Raw genomic sequence first — 8237 nt, forward strand, 5'->3', positions numbered from 1 at the left:
ATGTGAGAAAACTGTAGGAAAAGATAAGGATGTATTTTGGGCTTTTATGGATTTGGAAAAGACTTACGACAGGGTAGACAGGAAGGCACTGTGAGAGGTATTGCAGATATATGGTATAGGAGGAAAGCTGTTAAGAGCAGTCAAGAGTTTTTACGAGAGTAGTAGAGCTTGTGTTAGGATTAGAAATGGAGAGAGTGAATGGTTTGAGGTAAAGGTAGGACTTCGTCAGGGATGTGTTATGTCGCCCTGGCTGTTCAATCTATACATGGATGGGGTGGTGCGAGAGGTGAATGCAAGGGTAGTGGGTCAGGGGTTGGAGATGGTTAAAGAGATTGGAGAAAAGTGGGAAATAAGCCAGCTGTTGTTTGCTGACGACACTGCGCTTGTAGCAGGATCAGAGGAGGGATTGAGGAAGTTAGTGACAGAGTTTGAGAAGGTGTGTGAAAGAAGAAAGCTGAAGATAAATGTGGGCAAAAGTAAGGTGATGAGATGTACAAGGGGAGAGAGTGGCAGCAGGCTGGAAGTGAGTATTAAGGGAGAGCGACTGGAGGAAGTGGATAGTTTTAGATACTTGGGTGTGAATGTGGCAGGAGGTAGAATGTAGATTGAGAGAAGCGAGTAAATGTCTTGAGAATTAAAAAGTGTAATTAGAAATAGACATTTCAGAGTGGATGCTAAGAGGAGGTTATATGAAGGAGTGATTGTGCCGACAGCACTGTACGGGGCAGAAACATGGAACATAAGAGACTAAGAGAGAAGGGGTTTGAATGTGTTTGAGATGAAATGCCTGAGAAATATGATAAGGGTTACTAGGCTGGATGGAGTGAGAAATGAGGAGGTGAGAAGGAGAACAGGGGTGGAAAGGGAGTTGGGAGATAGGGTTGATGAAAGAGTATTGGGATGGTTTGGACACATGGAAAGAATGAGTGAAGAAAGATTAGTAAAAGAGGTGTGGAAGGAGGGAATATGAGGGGGCATCCTTGGATGAGATGGATGGATGGGGTAAAAGGGGCATTACGAAAGAAAGGATTGTCTGTTGAGGAAGAACGGGAGAGGACAGAAAATAGGGGTGAATGGAGAAGAGTTGTGTATGGATGATGCTGTGATGCATGAGGGGGTGGGGGATGGGTGTGTGAGGGAGTATGTATTAGAAATAAATTGACGCAGCCCGAAGGGATTTCTCCCCGTCTTATCGTTTTCTGCATGAGGGGACGGAGAGGGGTGGTCGCCGAATTAATGAAGCGCCCTTGCTGTGGATGTGCTGTGTCTTGCGACACTGCTGACCCAGGGCAGTGGACAGGATGCAGGGATGACCCGTCATCCTGGAGGTGCCAAGATGTGAGGGAGGGAATAGGGTGAAGGGGAGTGGAGTATGTAGGGGATGGAATGGGTGGGAGTGGTTTTTATGCCTTTTTCTTTTTGGCTACCCCCCATGTAAGGGGGAAAAAGCCTTTGGTATATATATATATATATATATATATGTGTGTGTGTATATACATATACACACACTACATGTGCATAATACATGGCCACACCTTGCAGATGTTATAAAGTCTGTTTTCTCAGTTCTCATTCAACTTCTTCAATCCGGTGACATGTCAAGTAAATTGATTCAAAGAGATCAAAAGACGAGAACAACGAGAAAGAGGGGAACGCGCGCACACACACACATGCATACACACACACATGCACAGACACACACACACACACACACACACACACACACACACACACACACACACACACACACACATGCACAGACACACACACACACACACACACACACACACACACACACACATGCACACACGTGGGCGGGGAGTTGGGTGTGTGTGCGCGTCTAAGGTCACAGCATTACCCATAGATCGGTCATAGGAGCTCTGAGCTCTCTTACGGGAGGGAAATAGATGTCGATCATGAGTCCAACACGTGATCCAAAGACCAAGGTGAACCAAGGTGAATCACACACACACACACACACACACACACACGCACACACACGCATACACACACGTACACATACACATACAAGCACACACACTTTTTCACACTCATTTACACACACGCACTCACTCACTCACTCACACACAGGCACAAACACACACACACACAAAAAAAAACACAAACACAAACATACGTAAGTCACTGCCCTAGGGTCGCCCCGAGTTTCTTCAATGTATTCTTGACCTTTCCCGCCTAATCGTATTTTCCCCATCATCATCATCATCATCATCATCATCCCTCCCTTCCTGCTCTTCTTCCTCCTCCCTCCCTTCCTGCTCTTCTTCCTTCACCGCTCTCTTCCTCTCTTCCTCCTCATGCTTCTCTTGGTGTTTTTCTTCCACGTTCTCCTTCTCTTCCTCCTCCCCTTTACCTCCTTCCCTCCTCCTCCTCCTCCTGCTCCTCTTCTTCTCCTTCCTTTAGCTTCCTTCCTCCTCCTCCTCCTCGTCGTCGTCGTCGGTATTGATTGCAAAAGTTTTATGCAGCCAATACCTTATGGACTTAAACGACACCCCCCTACGGACCAGACTCACGCAGCATCAGTCTTTTGTGATTGGAAACTAATCTCCACTCCAAAAAAAAAAAAAAAATTGTCTTCGAGGATAGAAGCGCTGGTAATTGAGAAAGGAATAGAAAATTCTCCCTCACTTCCCCGTTCTCTTCCTACCCCGTCCTTCTCTTCCTCCTCCTCCTCCTCCTCCTTTAGCAGTAGTATTAGTTCATCTTCTACCGCCTAGTTACCCTGTTTCCTTAATTGTAGTGTAGTTTAGTTAACACAAACAGCCTCGTTAGGGCCAGTAGGCCTGCTGTTGTTTGTTCTTCCTTTGTGTTCCTTTGTGTTCTTCTGTTCTTTCACCTCTTTCCCCCTTCTTCACTTCCTTCTCCTCCTCCTTCTTTTCTTCCACCTCTTCGTCCTCCCCCTCCCTATCTTCATCCTCCTTCTCTTCCTCCTCTTCCTTATCTTCTTTCACCTCTTCGTCCTCCCCTCCTCCTCCTCCTTCTCCTTCTCTTCTTTCACCTCTTCGTCCTCCCCTCTTTCTCTTCCTCCTCCTCCTCCTCCTCTTCTTTCGCCTCTTCGTCCTCCCCTCCTTCTCTTCCTCCTCCTTCTCTTCTTCCACCTCTTCGTCCTCCCCTCTTTCTCCTCCTCCTCCTCCTCCTCCTCCTCCTCCTCCCTCTCTTGTTTCACCTCTTCGTCCTCCCCTCCTTCTCTTCCTCCTCCTCCTTCTCTTCTTTCACCTCTTCGTCTTCCTCTCTTTCTCTTGCTCCTCCTCCTTCTCTTCTTACACCTCTCCATCCTCCCCTACTTCTCTTTTTCCTCCTTCTCTTCTTCCACCTCCTCGTCCTCTCCTCATTCTCTTTCTCCTCCTCCTTTTTCTCTTCTCCTCTTCTTCCGCCTCCTCTCCATTTACTCCTCTTCCACTTTGTCCTCCTCTTACTTTTACTCCTCTTGTTCCTTCCTTCTCCTCCTCCTCTTTCTTCTTCCATTTCTCCTTCTCTACCTCGTCCTCCTCCTCCACCTCCTCCACCTCCTCCTCCTCCTCCTCCTCCTCCTCTTCGTCCGCCTCTTCTTCCTTTTACTCCTCCTCTTCCTTATCCCCCTCTTTCTTTTTATCCACCACTTCCTCCTCCTCCTCTTGTCCCTTCCTTCCTCCTCCTCTTCCTCTTCTTCCTTCTTTCTTCCTCCTCCTACTACTCCTCCTTTAGTCCCTTCCCTCCTCCTCCTCTTCCTCTTCTTCCTTCCCCTCCCTCTTTCTCCTCTTCCCTCCTCTTCCTCCTCCACCTCTTCTTCCTCCTCGTCCCCCTCCTCCTCCTTCTCCTCCTTCTCTTCCTCTTCCTCCATCTCCTCTTCCTCTTCGTCCTCCTCTTCCTCCCATATTTTTTCTTAACATGATATTACTCACACATTTTCCATTCTCCCCCATCCTTTAATCACCCGCTTTCCCCCCTCTCCCCGCCTCCCCCATCCCCCTTCACGTCTCCTTATTTCCACACCACTTGGGGGTTTGCCCGCTCACTCATCTGTTCCGATGGTTTTTTTTTTTTTATCACCATAAGAAATTAACCCTCCCCCCTCCACTCCCACCTCACCCCCTCTATCCCTCTCCTCCTCCTCCCTCCCTCTCTTCACTCCCTTCCCCCCTTCCTCCCTCCCAGTACATCCCTCCACAGGTCCTCCTTTTCCCTCCATATAGATTATTCAGGCTCCTGTCCTGGACTTCCCTCCGTGTCCCTCCACGTGTCTCGCCCTCCATATACAAGAGAGAAAAAGAGAAAGAGAGAGAGAATTAGTGAACTGATGACTCTATCACACATCACGCTAACTCCCCCGCCTCCTCCTTTCCTCCTCCTGCCATCCATATCCCCCCTCCCCTCCCCTCCGTGGCCAACTCGCCGTGAGGTCTCCCTCTGGTATGGAGGTCCAACTTTGTATCAATCGATCCTGTCCACCTGTCCAATCCACTTCTTCAATCCACTTCTTCCACTTGTGCGAATGGAACCACATTTTCTCTCTCGTCATAGTGGTGACTCAGCCGTCACCCCCATCCACATTCTGTTACAACAGCCACCACCACAGCCACCTGTGTTACAACAACACCCCCGCCCTGCCCCCAGCCACCTCTGACGCCAGATCTACCTCTCCAGTTACCTTTAAGGACTCGACCACTTATGTGACTACGGTCACAGCCGCTGCAGCCACCATAGCCACACACACAGCCCCAGCCACCTCTGCCGCTACAGCAGTCGCTATTATATCAAAGTGGTTTTTTTTTGTGTGTGTGTGTGTGTGTGTGTGTGTGTGTGTGTGTGTGTGTGTGTGTAAAACCTAACGCCACACCTAAGAACCTCTAACACACTGGTGACACAGCCCCCCTTACATTCACCTCTACCACCTCAGCCACCACCCTCCCAGCCACCTCTGTCTTCAGCCACCGCCCTGAAACCAAAGAGAACCCTCGTCCCGTCTCTCTTTCGGTCCTGAAGCGCTTCAGTTGATGTGATAGTGAGAGAGGAGGAGTCTGCAGTGGCTTCCATCGTGGGGGCCATGGGGGTCCCCCAAGGAACCCATGACAAGAATTTAGGGAGCCATGTCCTGCTGTAACAAGTTATACATTTCTATATAATGCCAGGAATCTAAATATCAAGAAAAAATCTCCATCACTATGTCCTGGCAGATGAAATATATGATGGTTATGATCGTCAACTTTGTGATACATCAAAGGGTTTTTCATCGACATTTTATTTTTATTTTTTTACCCTTTTGGGGGGGGGGTTTGAGAAAAAAATTATAGGAAGCACACGGATGTTGAGAATGTATAAAAAGGGATGGGTGGGGTGAAAAAGGTCAAGAACTAATGACCTTAATCTACACAGAGAAAGACTTCGCTGACGTCATCAATATCACTAGCATGGTGACATGTTCTACGGAATTCCGAGCAGGCTCGCCAAGCGATTTTATTAAAAGATATTGGATATACATATATATACAAGACTTTAGAATGAAGGAGACATAAGAGAACTTAAGACGTTTGCAGACCTCTGTCTACCCTGTCAATCAAATGAAATTTTCTGTCAGTAGACAGAACAAATAATATGAAGTAGATCATCGGTGCCAGGAGGTCACGGAGAACCCGTTTTTGGCTTTGGGGGAAAATCCGTTATTTCCGTTACGACCGTTAATTTTCAAATAGGAAATGGGCGGTGCCTGCCGGTTGCAGGATCCCCTGGGCGCGGAGCGAAACTCGCAATTTACGATCTAACGACCAAGAGTCGAGGCGTCTGCTACCACTGGGGCGCTGCAAATCCAAGATAAAGTTTACCAAAAAGAGAGGAAAAGGAGAGAGAGAGAGAGCGAGTTTGAAAAGAAGTTTAGGAAAAATAGCTTCATCTTTCTCTCGCTTTTTCATATTTATCTGTTTGTCTATTGTCTCTCTCTCTATCTCTCTCTTTCCTCTCTTTCTCCCTCCCTCCCTCTCTCCTTTCCTCTCTCCCTATATGTATATGTGTGTGTGCATGCGTGCGTGTACAGGTGTGCGTATATGTATGTGTACGTGTACATATACATGTGTGAACATGCTCTATCCCTGTTATATCCACGTTATTTTTTCCTCACACTTTCTTCTTCCACCTCCCACTGTTCACACATTTATCTTAAGCAGGCCTTACTCGATCATTGCGCAATATGTGTGATTCACCATGGTCTTGGATCACGTGTTGGACTTGTGATCGACAGTTATTAACCTCTCGGATAAGAACTCAGAGCTCGCATGACCGATCTATGGGTAATACTGTGACCTTACACGCACACACACGCACCCAGCTCCCCGCCCACGAGAGTTGACGCAGCAATACTGAAATTATTTCAGCCGTGGGCAGGATTCGAACTCGGACTGCCGTAGTGGCAGGCAGGAACTCTAACCACTGCGTCACGATTTTATTTTTTATTTTTTATTTATTTGTTTATTTTGATTAATTTATTTATTTATTTTAGTTTTGTTGGACTATCACCCGCTGTAACAGGTGAAGGCGTTATAACCCCCCCTCCAAAAAAAAAATATATATATATATTTATATATATATATATATATACATATATATATTGTACAATAATATTGACCGTGTAGGGTCAGATCTTTGTTCTTCCATGTTCCCTACTACCCCTTAATCCAACTTCTAAATCCTTCTACACTCCCTCACATTCCCCTCTTATCCTTTGGTACATTTCATTTCACTTAATTTCATTTCATTTCGTTTAATTTCACTTCAGTTCAGTCTATTTCACTTCATTTCGTTTCATTTCACTTCATTTCACTTCAGTCCACTTCATTTCACTTAATTTTACTTCATTTCATTTCACTCCACAACCAGTTATAATTTAAACTCATTTCATGTAACCCAACTTCATTCCACTTCATTTCACTTCATCATAATTTTTATTTCACTTCATTTCACTTCACATAACCAATTCGATACATTTCATCCAAATTAAATTTTTATTTCACTTCATTTCATTTCACTTATTTCACGTAACTAATTCGTTACATTTCATCTAACGTCACCCCTTTACTTTATTTCGTTTAATTTCACTTCATTTCACGTAACTAATTCGTTACATTTCATCCAACTTCTCCCCTTCACTTCACTTCATTTCACTTTATTTCGCATAACTAATTCGATACATTCATCCAACTTCTCCCCTTCACTTCACTTTATTTCACTTTATTTCGCATAACTAATTCGATACATTCATCCAACGTCACCCCTTGATTTAACTTCATTTCACTTTGTTTCTCTTCATTTCATTTCATTTCACTTTATTTCGCATAACTAATTCGATAAACTTAATTTAACTTCACCCCTTCACTTCTATTCATCATTATTTTAATTTCACTTCATTTCATTTCACTTTATTTCGTATAACTAATTCTATACATTTCATCCATCGTCACTCCTTCACTTCTTTTCATTTCACTCCATTTCACTTCATTTCGCATAACTAACGCGTTACATTTCATCCAACGTCACCCCTTCATTTCTCTCACTTCACCCTAATTTACTTCAGTTCATTTCAGCAGACTTCTCCCCTCACTTCACTTCACTTCACTTCAGCTCGCCTCCTCGAGATTTAAATTACCCCCAATTTCCCTTCAAAAGTTCACTTCCTTCCCATCATCCTCTCTTCGCCCGCTCTCTTCTCCACCTCTCTTCTCACTCCTCTCTTCTCTCTCCTCTCTTCTCCACCTCTCTTCTCACTCCTCTCTTCTCCCACCTGTACTCTCCCTCCTCTCTTCTCCCTCCTCTCTTCTATCTCTTTCCCTTCCCTCTTCCCCTTCCCTCCCCTCTTCTCCCTCTTCCCCCTCCCTCCCCTCTTCTCCCTCTTCCCCCTCCCTCTTCTCATCTCCCTCTTCCCCCTACCTCTTCTCTTCTCCCTCTTCCCCCTACCTCCTCTCTTATCCTCTCTTCTCTCTCAATCTTCCTCCCTCATCGCCTCCTTCCCTATTGCCCTTCTCCCCCTCCCCACTTCCCTCCTACCCCCTTCCTTCCTCTTTCTTTCCTTCTTCCCCATTCCCTCATTCCCACCTTCCCTCCTCCTCCTATTTCTCTCCCTTCCCTCCTTCCCCCTACCCTCCTCTCCTCCTTCCTCTTTCCGTCCATCCTCTTCCCTCTCTTCCCTCTTCCCTCTTTTCCCGTCCCTCCTACACACTAAGGACTCTCCCCTCTTTTCCCGTCCCTCTAAT

This window comes from Oratosquilla oratoria, chromosome 8 (assembly GCF_046742065.1).
Source record: "Oratosquilla oratoria isolate Oo_2021 chromosome 8, ASM4674206v1, whole genome shotgun sequence".
Lineage (NCBI taxonomy): Eukaryota > Metazoa > Arthropoda > Malacostraca > Stomatopoda > Squillidae > Oratosquilla > Oratosquilla oratoria.